Here is a 17533-nt window from a genome sequence, read left to right as displayed (position 1 = left end):
GGACGACATCTCTGCTTCAATAAGCCACTTAGAACACATTAAGATATACATCAACCTGCCATGCAGATTAGGAGAGTATTGCATCTTCATGGATTGGTATTGTTGATAGTAAGGATACTCTCCTCTCAATTGACCAACAACTTGTGTTCCACATCTAATTCACGGGATCTCCGATCACAAAGAATAGGTTACCACTGTGAACAAATCATATTGTGGGTCTCATACCCATCTCCCTCGATGCATTATCTATCACATTACGTGATAGACCCTTAGTAAAAGGATCTGCCAGATTCTTAGACGTTTGGATATAATCCAATGCAATAACTCCGGAGTTTCTCATTTTCCTTACAGACTTTAACCTTCTCTGAACGTGTCTTGATGACTTCATGTTGTCCTTTGAGCTGCTCACTTTCGTGATCACAGTTTGATTGTCACAGTTCATAAGGACACCCGGTACAGGTTTCTCAACAACCGGCAAGTCATTCAAGAGCCGACGAAGCCAATCTGCTTCGACCGTAGCTGTATCTAGTGCTGTGAGTTCTGCTTCCATTGTTGACCTCGTTAAGATGGTCAGCTTGCAAGTCTTCCAAGAAACAACGCCACCTCCTTGAGTGAATACTTATCCGCTCGTAGCGTTTATCTCATCAGCATACGAGATCCAGTTTGAGTCACTATACCCTTCAAGCACCTTTGGGTGCCCGGTCTAATAAATTCCATAATTTGCAGCACCTTTCAAATAATGCAAAACTCTCTCTAGAGCTTTCCAATGCACATCTCCTGGTTTTGAAACAAACCGACTCAGTTTGCTAACAGCAAAAGAGATGTCAGGTCTTGTAGCACTGGCTAAGTACATAAGCGAGCAAATAATCTGAGAATACCTCAATTGGTCTCTAGCAATTCTTCGATTCTTTCGAAGCAACACACTAGCATCATATGGTGTTGGAGAGGGCTTGCAGTCACTGTAGCCAAAGAAGCTCAAGATCTTTTCCACATAGTGATATTGAAGCAATGTAATCCCACCATCATCGTCTCTCAACAACTTGATGTTCAGAATGACATCAGCCACTCCTAAATCCTTCATCTCAAAACAATGAGATAGGAAAACAAATTGACCTCCTTAATAACATTCAGATTTGTTCCGAAAATCAGTATGTCATCAACATACAAGCAAAGGATAACTCCCTTGCCCCCACCATGGCGATACTACACACATTTGTTAGCTTCGTTTACAACAAAGCCTGTAGCTGTTAAAGTTCTTTCAAACTTCTCATGCCACTGTTTGGGTGCTTGCTTGAGTCCATATAAAGACTTCAGCAACTTGCACACTTTTCCTTCCTGACCATCTAGTACAAACCCATCTGGTTGTTCCATATAAATTTCCTCGTCCAACTCTCCATTTAGGAAAGCAGTCTTAACATCCATTTGATGAACGAGAAGACCATGTGAGGCAGCTAGTGAAAGTAGAACTCGAATAGTGGTTAGTCAAGTCACGGGTGAGTAAGTATCAAAGAAGTCTTCACCTTCCTTTTGGGTATAACCCTTAGCCACGAGCCGAGCCTTGTACTTTTCAATAGTACCATCAGGCCTAAGCTTCTTCTTGAATACCCATTTGCATCCTATAGGTTTGCACCCATAAGGACGATCAGTTATCTCCCAAGTTTCATTCGCTAAGATGGAATCCATCTCGCTACGAACCGCTTCCTTCCATTAGTCAGCATCTTCAGATGCATAAGCCTCCGAAATAGAACTGGGAGTGTCATCTATGAGATACACAAGAAAATCATCACCAAAGGACTTTGCAGTCATCTGTCTCTTACTCCTAGTAGGAACTTCATTGTTTTCCTCCACAGGACTTTCAAATTGTTCTATCAAAATGGCAGGTTTGGTAATTCTAACTGGTTCCTGATTCGATGAACTAGGCATCTCCTGATTAGATGAGGTAGCCATATCCTTCATGGGAAAGATATCTTCAAAGAAAGTCGCATCATTCGAATCCATGATCGTACCGACATGCATGTCAGGTACCTCAGATTTTACAACCAAGAATCTATATCCAATGCTATGAAAAGCATATCCTAGGAAAACACAATCCACAGTCTTTGGTCCAAGCTTTCGCTTCTTTGGAATTGGAACATTGACTTTCGCCAAACAACCCCATGTTCGTAGATAAGAGAGTTTTAACCTTTTCTTCTCCCATTCCTCGAATGAAGTTATCTCTTTGTTCTTTGTGATAACTCGGTTTAGGACATGACATACCATCAACATCGCCTCCCCCCACCATGCCTTGGAGAGACCCGATGTGTCTAACATGGCATTAAGCAAATCTGTTAGAGTACGGTTCTTTCTTTTGGCCACCCCATTCGACTGAGGTGAGTAGGGAGGCGTCCTCGCATGGATTATACCATGTTCCGCACAAAAAGCATCAAATTCATTGGAAAAATACTCTCCACCACGGTCGGACCTAAGCCTCTTGATTTTTTGATCAAGTTGGTTTTCCATTTCAGCTTTATAGATCTTGAAAAAGTTCAAAGCCTCATCCTTAGATTTTAGAAGATACACACGACAGTATCTAGTGGAGTCGTCAATTAACGTCATGAAATATTTCTTTCCACCTATTATTAAAATGCCATTCATTTCACAAAGATCTGAATGTATGAGTTCTAGTGGTGCAAGATTTCTTGTTTCCGAAGTTGTGTGAGACTTACGAGGTTGTTTAGCTTGCACACACACTTGACACTTGGATCCCTTGACAGTGGTGAAATTAGGGATTAAGTTCAACTTCGCTAGTCGCGACATGCAACCAAAGTTAACATGACAAAGACGTGAATGCCACACATTTGATTCACTATTGTTGCAAATATGATTAACAACTTTATTGCAAACGCCTGATAAGGATAAACCAAACAGGCCTCCTGACTCATAGCCTTTACCATTAAAGGTTCCATACTTGGATATTACAAATTTATTCGACTCAAAGACAAGCTTGTAGCCATCTCTACACATAAGTGATCCGCTAATAAGATTTTTATTGACGAAGGGGACATAATGCACGTTCTTCAGCCGCACGATCTTCCCCGAAGTAAACTTCATATCGACCGTGCCAACACCACGAACAGAAGCACTTGAACCGTTGCCCATCCGCACGCTTGAAGTCCATGCGGTCTAATAAGACGAAAACATGGAAATATCACCGCATACATGCACATTAGCACCCGTGTCAATCAACCAATCAGGAGAATGACATACTGACCGAATAGTGGGAAATATACCATACCCAGCATCCTTCATATCAATGGCTCCAATGACAACATTAGTGGTCTTGCCGCCTTTACTAGGATGACGCTTGTCATAGAGATTAGCAATGTGGGACTAAACTAGCAATGTGGGACTAAACTTTTGTTCCACCTCCCTCTAAATTAGGATGACGCTTGTCATAGAGATTAGCAATGTGGGACTAAACTAGCAATGTGGGACTAAACTTTTGTTCCACCTTTTGCCTTGCACGAATGGGCTGCGTGGGCCTCTAGGATTTATTAGGAATTTCTGAAACTGCTATTGGGCTAGGCCCAAAATAGACTAAATTCCAGCAAGTTGGACAATCATCAAGTTTTCTTTTTATTGGCCTTTTTTCATTACTATGAAATATCCTCTGACCTTTCCAATAATTAACCTGCAATACACAGTGATGGAATTAAAGAGAAACATCGTGATATTCTGGTTAATCAACCCATAGTCCATCTTCTAAAATAAATCCTTGAAAAAATATCCATTATGTTAAACTCTAACTCCAATTTTAATATGCTATATATGAAATTTGATTAGAAAAATGTGTAGAATCTAAACATGGTGTTATTTTACCTGTTAACCATTTTTGAAATGCTATGCAGGGTGCAACCTTAATCAATAGCGCATGATCCGTTTTTCCTTCGTTCCGATGCTGATCCTAATTGCAAATGAACACCTCAACAAACCAGATTAAACACGAAAGAAACCAATGATAACCACGCATGCACGCATCGGCAAATCTTGCAAGAAAAAACATATTTCTCATATTATGATGAGAGACATGCCTTTTGGATTGAACAAATTCAAGCACATAGTGGACGTGTGCGCACCGTGGCCACCATGAATGATGCTGGAAAGGAGGATAAATGGCAACACATATGGGATGCCAGGTTGAAATAAAGGACGTGAACCTATTCGAGAGTCATGATTATTAGTTTAGCGAGGTGTGGTGCTTTTTTCCGTTGCAACACACGGGCTCTTTTGCTAGTTAATCTAAATTAGCACGTGCGGTTTCCCCTGCCCTGGCTGGTGCAGTGTGTAGAGGTGACCGGCTTGGTATGACGCGCCGTCCTTGGGATGCTTCATCTCATCGTCACACGCGAGGCAGTAATCCACGGGCACGAGCCACGGCTGAGCTTCGGCAAACCGATCGCCAGCGAGACCGCCAACCTGACCGTCTCCATCTCCGTCCAGCGAGCACAGGCAAGTAGGAGTTCGTATCCTGGCTCCGCCAGGGCCACGCCTGTTCTGATCATGCAACTCGGCGAAGAAGAAGCGCTCTTCCTCGTCCATGGCCCTGGCAAAGAAGTTGACATGGTGGTACGATCCTTGGTTGTTCAGAAGACTGACGTATCTCGTGGCCCTGGTCAGCTCGAGCTTGACCTTGTTGCTGGCTAGGCTCGTCTGGAGCTGCCGCCGCGCCGCCGGGTCGAGCCGTGGTGCGTACAGCGTCGGCTCGTCGTATGGATACGGTTCCGACTCTGGATCTTCTTCTTGGTCTTGCGGCGGTTTCGGCTGCAGGGAAGCCACAGTTGCTGCCTTCCATGTGCGAGGGGACATTGGCGGCGGGAGCTACCCGGCGCCCAGGCATGGCCCAGGAGGCTCACCGCCCGGAGACGCCAGACGGGATAGCCATTGTTCCTCTTGGTCGTCGTGCTCGTCCAGCATGTAGTAGCGAACCGGCGGGAGCAGTGGGGCGGGGGTCTCCATCTCCATGTGCGCCACGGATGGGAACTTTAGCCCTGCGTTCGACTGGAACGATATGCTTCCTCTATTCCCCGCTCCAGGGTAATATATAGACAAGCGCCGGCGTGCGCCTGACAGTCCATTGCGGGATCGAAGTCGGCATGCGATGGAATATCAGTCCATTGCCTCGTCTGTTGGATCACGGATCCGGGCAGACTTGCGATCGACCTGTCTGTCATCCGGACAAGCTTCAGGACCTTCAAATCAGCCGAGGAGTGCAACATGCATGCATGCATGCGCCAGGCACCAATCCATCGGTATGTTTCCCCTCCACATATGTAAAGCAGCCAATATACTAGGGAGTACCACATGAATAGCAAAGCTTGCTTTCACGTCAAAAGGAGGAGTGAATTGATCTCCGTGCTATTTGGGTTTCAGAGAGACGCGATCCTCCCCCCCACCCACCCAGGCAGGAAGACGTAGATCTCTAAACAATCAATCTAAGCGCGGTTTCCTCTGTGGCAGTGCGTACAGGTGACCGGCTTGGTAGGAAGCCCCGTCCTTGGGATGCTTCATTGCATCGTCACACGCGAGGCAGTAATCCACGGGCACGAGCCATGGCTGATCTCTGGCAAACCGGTTGCCGTCGAGACCACCGACCTGATCGTCTCCTTCTCCGTCCAGCGAGCACAGACAAAGTCGGCTCCACCAGGGCCACGCCTGTTCTGATCATGCAACTCAGTGAAGAAGAAGCGCTCTCCCGTGGTGTGGGAGGAAGAAGCATCCTCCTGGTCCATGGCCCTGGCGAAGAAGTTGACATGGTGGTACGAGCCCTGGCTATTCAGAAGGCCGGCGTATCTCGTGGCCCTGGTCAGCTCGAACCAGGGGCGGAGCTAGGATTTGAGTATAGGGGGGGGGGCCAAGCCAACTTGATAAAAATATCCATTGCAAAAAATAATCAAATGAAACAAGAGTAGTAGGTTGAGAACTTGAAGCAAAGTGGCTTAAAAATTGAATTAATCTTAATGGTCTTTGGTACCGTTTTTTCTCTTCACAACTACTAAATGGCAATCTCAAAATTAGCTATATTGTATCAGTTCAACATAGAAATGTTTGGGCTCACAAATAGATAAAAACTCATATGACATAATTTGCATCACGATAATTTATTGGACACATAAAAGATGTGAACTCATCATAGCATTGCAGATCACACAACAAAACAAGTAAAATCTGATGTATAATTTCAGCACCGAGACAAGATGAGAATTGGGAGAGATTAGTAGTGTGATGCTATACCTTGGCTAGCTCGTTGGCTGGAGGCAAATTAGGCTGCGTTGCCGACCCACTTTATGAATAGTTAGTGAGCAGCAGAGCAGGGAGAGCAGAGAAATCAACGACAGGCGGGCGGCAAGGGCATGGGACGGCGGCAGTGGCGCCTAATCGCACGTACAGGATCATGGGAGAATGCAACTTCCAGAAGACTAGGGCGGATGCTAATTTACCAATCTGGCAAAGTACATGGGCTTTTACATGGGCCTTTTTTTCTCTTTACATTGACATACGGGGGGCCGAGTACGTCTGTACTTGCAATTGTATCGCTAGCAATACGCATTTGTTCGAAGTTCGGTCGATCATGGGGGGGGGGGGGGGGGGGGGGGGGGGCTGGCCCCTGCTCGTCCCCCTGGCTCCGCCACTGGCCCGAACTTGACCTTGTTGCTGGCGTCGGTGTTGTAGTGGTGCAGCGCGTCCTCGGCGGCCGACGAAGCTAGGCTCGTCTCGAGGTGCTGTCGCGCCGCCGGGTCGAGCCGTGGTGCATAAAGCATCTGCTCGTCGTAGGGTCAATAGCTCCTATGCGACATCTTTGAAGTGCAATGAAAGGAGTGTGACGTAGTTGACGAAAATAACTGTAGTACTACGTTTCAGAAGCCCAAATAGCCAAGGCCCACTCGGGCGATTAAACTGGTCGTCAACGGGAGTGAGGTTATGTTTAAGACATGCGGGTTCCACTTGGCAGTGCATCAGGTGAAACGTGTCCCCATGCCTGTCTGAACGTGTACCCCTGTCTGAAGCTGTTGCTCCCACCCCCTCCTCTTCATTCTCGGCAGTGAGCCGGCGCCGACTCCGGAGATTTTGTTCTCGGTGATAGCAGCGTGGAGGAGCTTTCGTTCTCGGCGACGGCAGCGGCTGTGGTGAGTGAATCCAGAACCCTGTCCCGTTCCCCTCCGTGTCGAGCTAGATCTCAACCCCCGCATCACCTCTGTTTTCCTCTGTTTTGGTGTTTTTGATCGATTTGATCCAGATCTGGGTGGGTGTGAGGGGGGCGACCGCGATGGAGCCGCCAGAGACAACAACATTGACTAGGTAATGCCTTAATGTGCATCCTTTCCAAGCTTTGTGATTTGTGCATCGTCTGCTTCCGCTAGCTCACCTCACACTGCCTCGCCATTGACAAACAGGGGGGATGGTGCACGGACGTTCGAATTCACTGTGAAATTCCTTCCTTCTAAGGCTAAGCTAGGTGATGGTAGCAATGCGGGACATAGAGAGAGATACAATTGTGAAGTGGGAGATTGATTTTTCTTATATCATGATAAATGTTTATTATTCATGCTATAATTGAATTAACCAGAAACTTAGTACATGTGTGAATACATAGACAAACAGAGTGTCCCTAGTATGCCTCTACTTGACTAGCTCGTTAATCAAAAATGGTTAAGTTTCCTACCCATGGACATATGTTGTCATTTGAGGGATCACATCATTAGAGAATGATGTGATGGACTAGACCCATCCATTAGCTTAGCACTATAATCGTTTAGTTTATTGCTATTGCTTTCTTCATGACTTATACATGTTCCTATGAGTATGAGATTATGCAACTCCCGAATATCGGAGAAACACCTTCTATGCTATCAAACTTCACAACGTAACTGTGTGATTATAAGGATGCTCTACAGGCCCAGGCGCGCCCTGGTGGGTTGTGCCCACCTCGAGTGCCCCCTGGACCGCCTCTTTGCTCTATAAATACCCAAATATTCCCAAAACCCTAGGGGAGTCGACGAAATATTTATCCAGCCGCCGCAGAGTGCAGAATCACCAGATCCAATCTAGACACCATCACTGAGGGGTTCACCACTTCCATTGGTGCCTCTCCGATGATGCGTGAGTAGTTCATTGTAGACCTTCGGGTCCGTAGTTAGTAGCTAGATGGCTTCAACTCTCTCTCTCTCTCTCTTGATTCTCAATACAATGGTCTCTTGGAGATCCATATGATGTAACTCTTTTGCGGTGTGTTTGTTGGGATCGATGAACTTCGAGTTTATGAACGTCGGGTTGCGAGGTGTTGTTATTTGTGTGTAGGTGCTGCTTACGTTGTGTTGCTTGGTTCTCCTACTAGTTCGATACCATGGTTTCATAACTGAGGGAAATACTCTACCGTCGATGTGCTACATCATCCCTCCCTCTCCGGGGAAATACCGACGTAGCTCCAGCTGCCATCAGCCCTCCCGGTAATGCACATCACTATAAGTGAAGGAAATATGCCCTAGAGGAAATAATAAAGTTGTTATTTATATTTCCTTATATCATGATAAATGTTTATTATTCATGCTAGAATTGTATTAACCGAAAACTTAGTACATGTGTGAATACATAGACAAACAGAGTGTCACTAGTTTGCCTCTACTTGACTAGCTCGTTGAATCAATGATGATTATGTTTCCTAACCATAGACATGAGTTGTCATTTGATTAACAAGATCACATCATTAGAGAATGATGTGATTGACTTGACCCATCCGTTAGCTTAGCACGATGATCGTTTAGTTTGTTGCTATTGCTTTCTCCATAACTTATACATGTTCCTATGACTATGAGATCATGCAACTCCCGAATACTACAGGAACACTTTGTGTGCTACCAAACATCACAACGTAACTGGGTGATTATAAAGGTGCTCTATAGGTGTCTCCGATGGTGTTTGTTGAGTTAGCATAGATCGAGATTAGGATTTTTCACTCCAATTGCCGGAGAGGTATCTCTGGGCCCTCTCGGTAATGTACATCACTATAAGCCTTGCAAGCAATGTAGCTAATGAGTTAGTTACAGGATGTAGCATTACGGAACGAGTAAAGAGACTTTCCGGTAACAAGATTGAACTAGGTATTGAGATACCGATGATCAAATCTCGGCCAAGTAACATACCGATGACAAAGGAAACAACGTATATCGTTATGCGGTTTGACCGATAAAGATCTTCGTACAATATGTAGGAACTAATATGAGCATCTAGGTTCCGTTATTGGTTATTGACCGGAGACGTGTCTCGGTCATGTCTACATAGTTCTCGAACGCGTAGGGTCCGCACGCTTAATGTTCGGTGACGATCGTATTATGAGTTTATGTGTTTTGATGTACCGAAGGTAGTTCGGAGTCCCGGATATGATCACGGACATGACGAGGAGTCTCGAAATGGTCGAGACATAAAGATCGATATATTGGACGACTATATTTGGACATCGGAATGGTTCCGGGTGAGATCGGGCATTTACCGATGAACCGGGAGGTTACCGGAACCCCGGGGAGGTATATGGGCCTTATTGGGCCATAGTGGGAGAGAGGAGAAGGGAGCAAAGGAGGGGGCGCCCCCCAAGCCCAATCCGAATAGGGAGGGCCCCCCCCTTTCCTTCCTCCTTCCTCCCCCTTCTTTCTCTCCTAATCCAACTAGGGAAGGGGGGATCCTACTCCCGGTGGGAGTAGGACTCCCCTTGGGGCGCGCCTAGGAGGCCGGGCCCCTCCTCCTCCTCCTCCATTCCTTTATATACGGGGGAGGGGGCACCCCATAGACACACAAGTTGATCATTGATCTTTCAGCCGTCTGCGGTACCCCCTCCACCATAATCCACCTCGGTTAAATCGTAGCGGTGCTTAGGCGAAGCCCTGTTCCGGTAGCATCATCATCACCGTCATCACGTCATCGTGCTGACGAAGCTCTTCCCCGACACTCTACTAGATCGTCAGTTCGTGGGGCGTCACTGAGCCGAACGTGTGCAGATGACGGAGGTGTCGTACCTTCGGTGCTAGGATCGGTCGATCGTGAAGACGTATGACTACATCAACCGCGTTGTCATAACGCTTCCACTTACGATCTACGAGGGTACGTAGACAACACTCTTCCCTCTCGTTGCTATGCATCACCATGATCTTGTGTGTGCGTAGGAATTTTTTTGAAATTACTACGTTCCCCAACAGTGGCATCAGAGCCAGGTTTATGCGTAGATGTTATATGCACGAGTAGAACACAAAGGAGTTGTGGGCGTGGGTATATACATATTGCTTGCCGTTACTAGTTGATTCTTGATTCAGCGGTATTGTTGGATGAAGCGGCCCAGACCGACATTACGCGTACGCTTACACGAGACTGGTTCTACCGACGTTCTTCGCACACAGGTCGCTGGTGGGTGTCAATTTCTCCAACTTTAGTTGAATTGGATTCAATGAACATGGTTCTTTCTGAAGATCAAAAAGCAATCACTATACCGTGTTGTGGTTTTTGATGTGTAGGTAAGAACTGTTCTTGCTCAGCCCGTAGCAGCCACGTAAAACTTGCAATAACAAAGTAGAAGACGTCTAACTTGTTTTTGCAAGGCATGTTGTGATGTGATATGGTCAAGACATGATGCTAAATTTTATTGTATGAGATGATCATGTTTTGTAACACAGTTATCGGCAACTAGCAGGAGCCATATGGTTGTCGCTTTATTGTATGAAATGCAATCGCCATGTAATTGCTTTACTTTATCACTAAGTGGTAGCAATAGTCGTAGGAGCAATAGTTGGCGAGACGACAACTATGCTTCGATGGAGATCAAGGTGTCAAGCCGGTGACGATGGTGATCATGACGGTGCTTTGGAGATGGAGATCAAAGGCACAAGATGATGATGGCCATATCATATCACTTATATTGATTGCATGTGATGTTTATCCTTTATGCATCTTATTTTGCTTAGTTCGACGGTAGCATTATAAGATGATCTCTCACTAAATTTCAAGGTATAAGTGTTCTCCCTGAGTATGCACCGTTGCTACAGTTCGTCGTGCCGAGACACCACGTGATGATCGGGTGTGATAAGCTCTACGTTCACATACAACGGGTGCAAGCCAGTTTTGCATACGCAGAATACTCGGGTTAAACTTGACGAGCCTAGCATATGCAGATATGGCCTCACAACACTGAGACCGAAAGGTCGAGTGTGAATCATATAGTAGATATGATCAATATAGTGATGTTCACGTTGAAAACTACTCCATCTCACGTGATGATCAAACATGGTTTAGTTGATATGGATCACGTGATCACTTAGATGATTAGAGAGATGTCTATCTAAGTGGGAGTTCTTAAGTAATTTGATTAATTGAACTTTAATTTATCATGAACTTAGTGCCTGATAGTATTTTGCATGTCTATGTTGTTTTAGATAGATGGCCTGTGTTGTTGTTCCGTTGAATTTTAATGCGTTCCTAGAGAAAGCTAAGTTGAAAGATGATGGTAGCAACTACACGGACTGGGTCCATAACTTGAGGATTATCCTCATTGTTGCACAGAAGAATTACGTCCTAGAAGCACCGCTAGGTGACAAACCTGCTGCAGGAGCAACTCCAAATGTTGTGAACACCTGGCAGAGCAAAGCTGATGACTACTCGATAGTTCAGTGTGCCATGCTTTACGGCTTAGAACCGGGACTTCAATGACATTTTGAACGTCATGGAGCATATGAGATGTTCCTGGAGTTGAAGTTAATATTTCAAGAAAATGCCCGGATTGAGAGATATGAAGTCTACAATAAGTTCTACAGCTGCAAGATGGAGGAGAATAGTTTGGTCAGTGAACATATACTCAGAATGTCTGGGTACCACAACCACTTGACTCAACTGGGAGTTAATCTTCCTGATGATAGTGTCATTGACAGAGTTCTTCAATCACCGCCACCAAGCTACAAGAGCATCGTGATGAACTATAATATGCAAGGGATGGATAAGATGATTCCTGAGCTCTTCGCAATGCTAAAGGCTACGGAGGTAGAAATCAAGAAGGAGCATCAAGTGTTGATGGTCAACAAGACCACTAGTTTCAAGAAAAAGGGTAAATGGAAGAAGGGGAACTTCAAGAAGAACAGCAAGCCAGTTGCAGCTCAAGTGAAGAAACCCAAGTATGGACCTAAGCCTGAGACTGAGTGCTTCTACTGCAAAGGAATTGGTCACTGGAAGCGGAACTGCCCCAAGTATTTGGCGGAGAAGGATGGCAAAGTGAAAGATATATTTGATATACATGTTACTGATGTGTAGCTAACAAATGCTTGCAGTAGTGCCTCGGTATTTGATACTGGTTCAGTTGCTAACATTTGCAACTCGAAACATGGGCTACGGATTAAGCGAAGATTGGCTAAGGATGAGGTGACGATTCGTGTGGGAAATGGTTCCAAATTCGATGTGATTGCCGTCGGCACGCTACCTCTACATCTATCTTCGGGGTTAGTTTTAGACCTAAATAATTGTTATTTGGTGCCAGCGTTGAACATTAACATTATATATGGATCTTGTTTGATGCGAGACGGTTATTCATTTAAATCAGAGAATAATGGTAGTTCTAATTATATGAGTAATATCTTTTATGGTCATGCACCCTTGATGAGTGGTCTATTTTTACTAAATCTTGATAGTAGTGATACACATGTTCATAGTATTGAAGCCAAAAGATGCATAGTTGATAATGATAGTGCAACTCATTTGTGGCACTGCCGTTTAGGTCATATTGGTATAAAGCGCATGAAGAAACTCCATTCCGATGGACTCCTGGAATCACTTGATTATGAATCACTTGGTACTTGTGAACCATGCCTCATGGGAAAGATGACTAAAACTTCGTTCTCCGGAACAATGGAGTGATACGTCCATTTTGCATCATGCTTTTATATCGATATTTATTACATTATGGGTTCTTATTACACATTATGTCACAATACTTATGCCTATTCTCTCTTATTTTACAAGGTTTACATAAAGAGGGAGAATGCCGGCAGCTGGGATTCTGGGCTGGAAAAGGAGCAAATATTAGAGACCTATTCTGCACAGCTCCAAAAGTCCTGAAACTTCACGGAAGATGTTTTCAAAATATATAAAAATACTGAGCGCAAGAAGTTCAACAGGGGGGCCACACCCTGCCCACGAGGGTGGGGGGCGCGCCCCCTACCTCGTGGGCCCCCTGGTGGCCCTCCGATGTCCATCTTCTGCTATATGAAGTCTTTCGATGAGGAAAAAATCATAAGCCATCTTCTCGGATGAAACTCCGCCGCCACGAGGCGGAACCTTGGCAGAACCAATCTAGGGCTCTGGCAGAGCTGTTCTGCCGGGGAAACTTCCCTCCGGGAGGGGGAAATCATCGCCATCGTCATCACCAACACTCCTCTCATCGGGAGAGGGCAATCTCCGTCAACATCTTCACCAGCACCATCTCCTCTCAAAACCCTAGTTCACCTCTTGTATCCAATTCTTGTCTCCAAGTCCGGGATTGGTACTAGTAGGTTGCTAGTAGTGTTAATTACTCCTTGTAGTTGATGCTAGTTGGTTTATTTGGTGGAAGATCATATGTTTAGATCCTATATGCATATTAATACTCCTCTGATTATGAACATGATTATGCTTTGTGAGTAGTTACGTTTGTTCCTGAGGACATGGGAGAAGTCTTGCTATTAGTAGTCATGTGAATTTGGTATTCGTTCGATATTTTGATGAGATGTATGTTGTCTCTCCTCTAGTGGTGTTATGTGAACGTGGACTACATAACACTTCACCATTATTTGGGCCTAGAGGAATGCATTAGGAAGTAATAAGTAGATGATGGGTTGCTAGAGTGACAGAAGCTTAAACCCTAGTTTATGCGTTGCTTCGTAAGGGGCTGATTTGGATCCATATGTTTCATGCTATGGTTAGGTTTACCTTAATACTTTTGTTGTAGTTGCGGATGCTTGCAATAGAGGTTAATCATAAGTGGGATGCTTGTCCAAGTAAGGAGAACGCCCAAGCACCGGTCCACCCACATACCAAATTATCAAAGTACCGAACGTGAATCATATGAACGTGATGAAAACTAGCTTGGCGATATTCCCATGTGTCCTCAGGAGCGCTTTTCTCTATATAAGAGTTTGTCCAGGCTTGTCCTTTGCTACAGAAAGGATTGGGCCACCTTTCTGCACTTTATTTACTTTTGTTACTTGTTGCTCGTTACAAATTATCCTATCACAAATCTATCTGTTACCAGTTATTTCAGTACTTGCACAGAATACCTTGCTGGAAACCGCTTATCATCTCCTTCTGCTCCTCGTTGGGTTCGACACTCTTACTTATCGAAAGGACTACGATAGATCCCCTATACTTGTGGGTCATCAAGACTGTTTTCTGGCGCCATTGCCGGGGAGTGAAGCGCCTTTGGTAGGTGGAATTTGGTAAGGAAAATTTATATAGTGTGCTGAAATTTACTGTCACTTGTTACTATGGAAAGTAATCCTCTGAGGGGCTTGTTCGGGGTATCTTCACCCCGACCAGTAGAGCAAAGAGTTGCTCCTCAACCCACTGAACCTACTGAAAATGAAAATGAAAATGTCTGCTTTGAAATTCCTTCGGGTATGATAGAAAAACTGCTAGCTAATCCTTTTGCAGGAGATGGAACAATGCATCCTGATGAGCACCTAATATACGTTGATGAAGTTTGTTAAGAAGAAGGTCTTCCCTTTATCTTTGAAGGAAGATACATTGACATGGTATAGGCTATGTGATGATATGGGGTCATGGAACTACAAACGATTGAAATCGGAATTTCATCAGAAGTTTTATCCTATGCATCTTGTTCATCGTGATCGCAATTATATATATAATTTTTGGCCTCGCGAAGGAGAAAGCATCGCTCATGCTTGGGGGAGGCTTAAATCAATGTTATATTCATGCCCCAATCATGAGCTCTCAAGAGAAATGATTATTCAAAATTTATATGCTCGGCTTTCTGATAACAATCGCACCATGCTCGATACTTCTTGTGCTGGCTCTTTTATGATGAAGACTATTGAATTCAAATGGGATTTATTGGAAAGAATTAAACGCAACTCTGAAGATTGGGACCTCAACAAAGGTAAGGAGTCAAGTATGACACCTAAGTTTGATTGTGTTAAATCTTTTATGGATACCGATGTTTTCCGTAAATTTAGCACTAAATATGGACTTGACTCTGAAATAGTGGCTTCTTTCTGTGAATCTTTTGCTACTCATGTTGATCTCCCTAGGGATAAGTGGTTTAAATATCATCCTCCCATAGAAGTAAAAGTAGTTGCACCAATTAAAGTTGAAGAAAAGACTATCACTTATAATGATCCTATTGTTCCTACTTCTTATGTTGAGAATGAAGGAAATATGCCCTAGAGGCAATAATAAAGTTATTATTTATTATCTTATTACATGATAAATGTTTATTATTCATGCTAGAATTGTATTAACTGGAAGCATAATACATGTGTGAATACATATACAAACAGAGTGTCACTAGTATGCCTCTACTTGACTAGCTCGTTGATCAAAGATGATTAAGTTTCCTAACCATAGACATGAGTTGTCATTTGATTAACGGGATCACATCATTAGGAGAATGATGTGATTGACTTGACCCATTCCGTTAGCTTAGCACTTGATCGTTTAGTTTGTTGCTATTGCTTTCTTCATGACTTATACATGTTCCTATGACTATGAGATTATGCAACTCCCGTTTACCGGAGGAACACTTTGTGTGCCACCAAACATCACAACATAACTGGGTGATCATAAAGGTGCTCTACAGGTGTCTCCAAAGGTACTTGTTGGGTTGGCGTATTTCGAGATTAGGATTTGTCACTCCGATTGTCAAAGAGGTATCTCTGGGCCCACTCGGTAAAGCACATCACTATAAGCCTTGCAAGCATTGCAACTAATGAGTTAGTTACGGGATGATGTATTACGGAACGAGTAAAGAGACTTGCCGGTAACGAGATTGAACTAGGTATTGAGATACCAACGATCGAATCTCGGGCAAGTAACATACCGATGACGAAGGGAACAACGTATGTTGTTATGCGGTCTGACCGATAAAGATCTTCGTAGAATATGTAGGAGCCAATATGGGCATCCAGGTCCCGCTATTGGTTATTGACAAGAGAGGTGTCTCGGTCATGTCTACATAGTTCTCGAACCCGTAGGGTCCGCACGCTTAACGTTCGTTGACGATATAGTACTATGAGTTATGTATGTTGGTGACCGAATGTTTTTCGGAGTTTTGGATGAGATCACAGATATGACGAGGAACTCCGGAATGGTCCGAAAGTAAAGATTGGTATGTGGATAGTAGTGTTTGATCTCCGGAAGGGGTTCTGGATGTTTCCCGAAATGTTTGGGCACGAGAACACTTTATCTGGGCCAAAGGGGAAAGCCCACGAGGCTTTTAGAAAGTGCAAAAGGAAGCTTTGCGGAGACTAGAGGCTAGACGCGAGGAACCCTGCCGTCTAGGGGGTAGACGCCGGGAACCCTGGCGTCTAGCCCTGGAGTCCGAGAAGGACTCTTGCCTTTCGGGTGAAACCGACTTTGAGGAGGCTTTTACTCCAAGTTTCGACCCCAGGGCTCAACATATAAATACAGGGGTAGGGCTAGCACCAAAGACACATCAAGAAACACCAAGCCGTGTGCCGGCAACCCCGTCCCCTCTAGTTTATCCTCCGTCATAGTTTTCGTAGTGCTTAGGCGAAGCCCTGCGGAGATTGTTCTTCACCAACACCGTCACCACGCCGTCGTGCTGCCGGAACTCATCTACTACTTCGCCCATCTTGCTGGATCGAGAAGGCGAGGACTTCACCGAGCCGAACGTGTGCAGAACTCGGAGGTGTCGTGCTTTTGGTACTTGGATCGGTCGGACATGAAGACGTACGACTACATCAACCGCGTTGATATAACGCTTCCGCGAACGGTCTACGAGGGTACATAGACAACACTCTCCCCTCTCGTTGCTATGAATCACCATGATCTTGCGTGTTCGTAGGAAATTTTTTGAAATTACTACGTTCCCCAACAGTGGCATCCGAGCCTAGATTTTATGTGTTGATGTTGTGCACGAGTAGAACACAAGTGAGTTGTGGGCAATATAAGTCATACTGCTTACCAGCATGTCACACTTTGGTTTGGCGGTATTGTTGGATGAAGTGGCCCGGACCAACATTACAGGTACGCTTACGCGAGACTGGTTCTACCGACGTGCTTTGCACACAGGTGGCTAGTGGGTGTCAGTTTCTCCAATTTTAGTTTAACCGAGTGTGGCTACGCCCTGTCCTTGCGAAGGATAAAATAGCACCAACTTGACAAACTATCGTTGTGGTTTTGATGCGTAGGTAAGAACGGTTCTTGCTCAGCCCGTAGCAGCCACGTAAAACTTGCAACAACAAAGTAAAGGACGTCTAACTTGTTTTTGCAGGGCATGTTGTGATGTGATATGGTC

At 44.8% G+C, this 17533-nt stretch overlaps 2 pseudogenes; both read right to left on the bottom strand.

Annotated features, from left to right (window-relative positions):
• Window positions 1-4278: 4278 nt before the first annotated feature.
• Window positions 4279-5001, bottom strand: LOC125532654 (uncharacterized; annotated as a pseudogene).
• Window positions 5002-5466: 465 nt separating this feature from the next.
• LOC147989797 (uncharacterized) lies at window positions 5467-6812 on the bottom strand (annotated as a pseudogene).
• Between the last annotated feature and the right edge of the window lie 10721 nt (window positions 6813-17533).

This window comes from Triticum urartu, chromosome 1A, assembly GCF_056163025.1.
Source record: "Triticum urartu cultivar PI428250 chromosome 1A, HENAU_Tu73, whole genome shotgun sequence".
NCBI lineage: Eukaryota > Viridiplantae > Streptophyta > Magnoliopsida > Poales > Poaceae > Triticum > Triticum urartu.
Note: the sequence above shows the minus strand (reverse complement) of the source record. Positions and strands in the feature narration are given on the sequence as shown.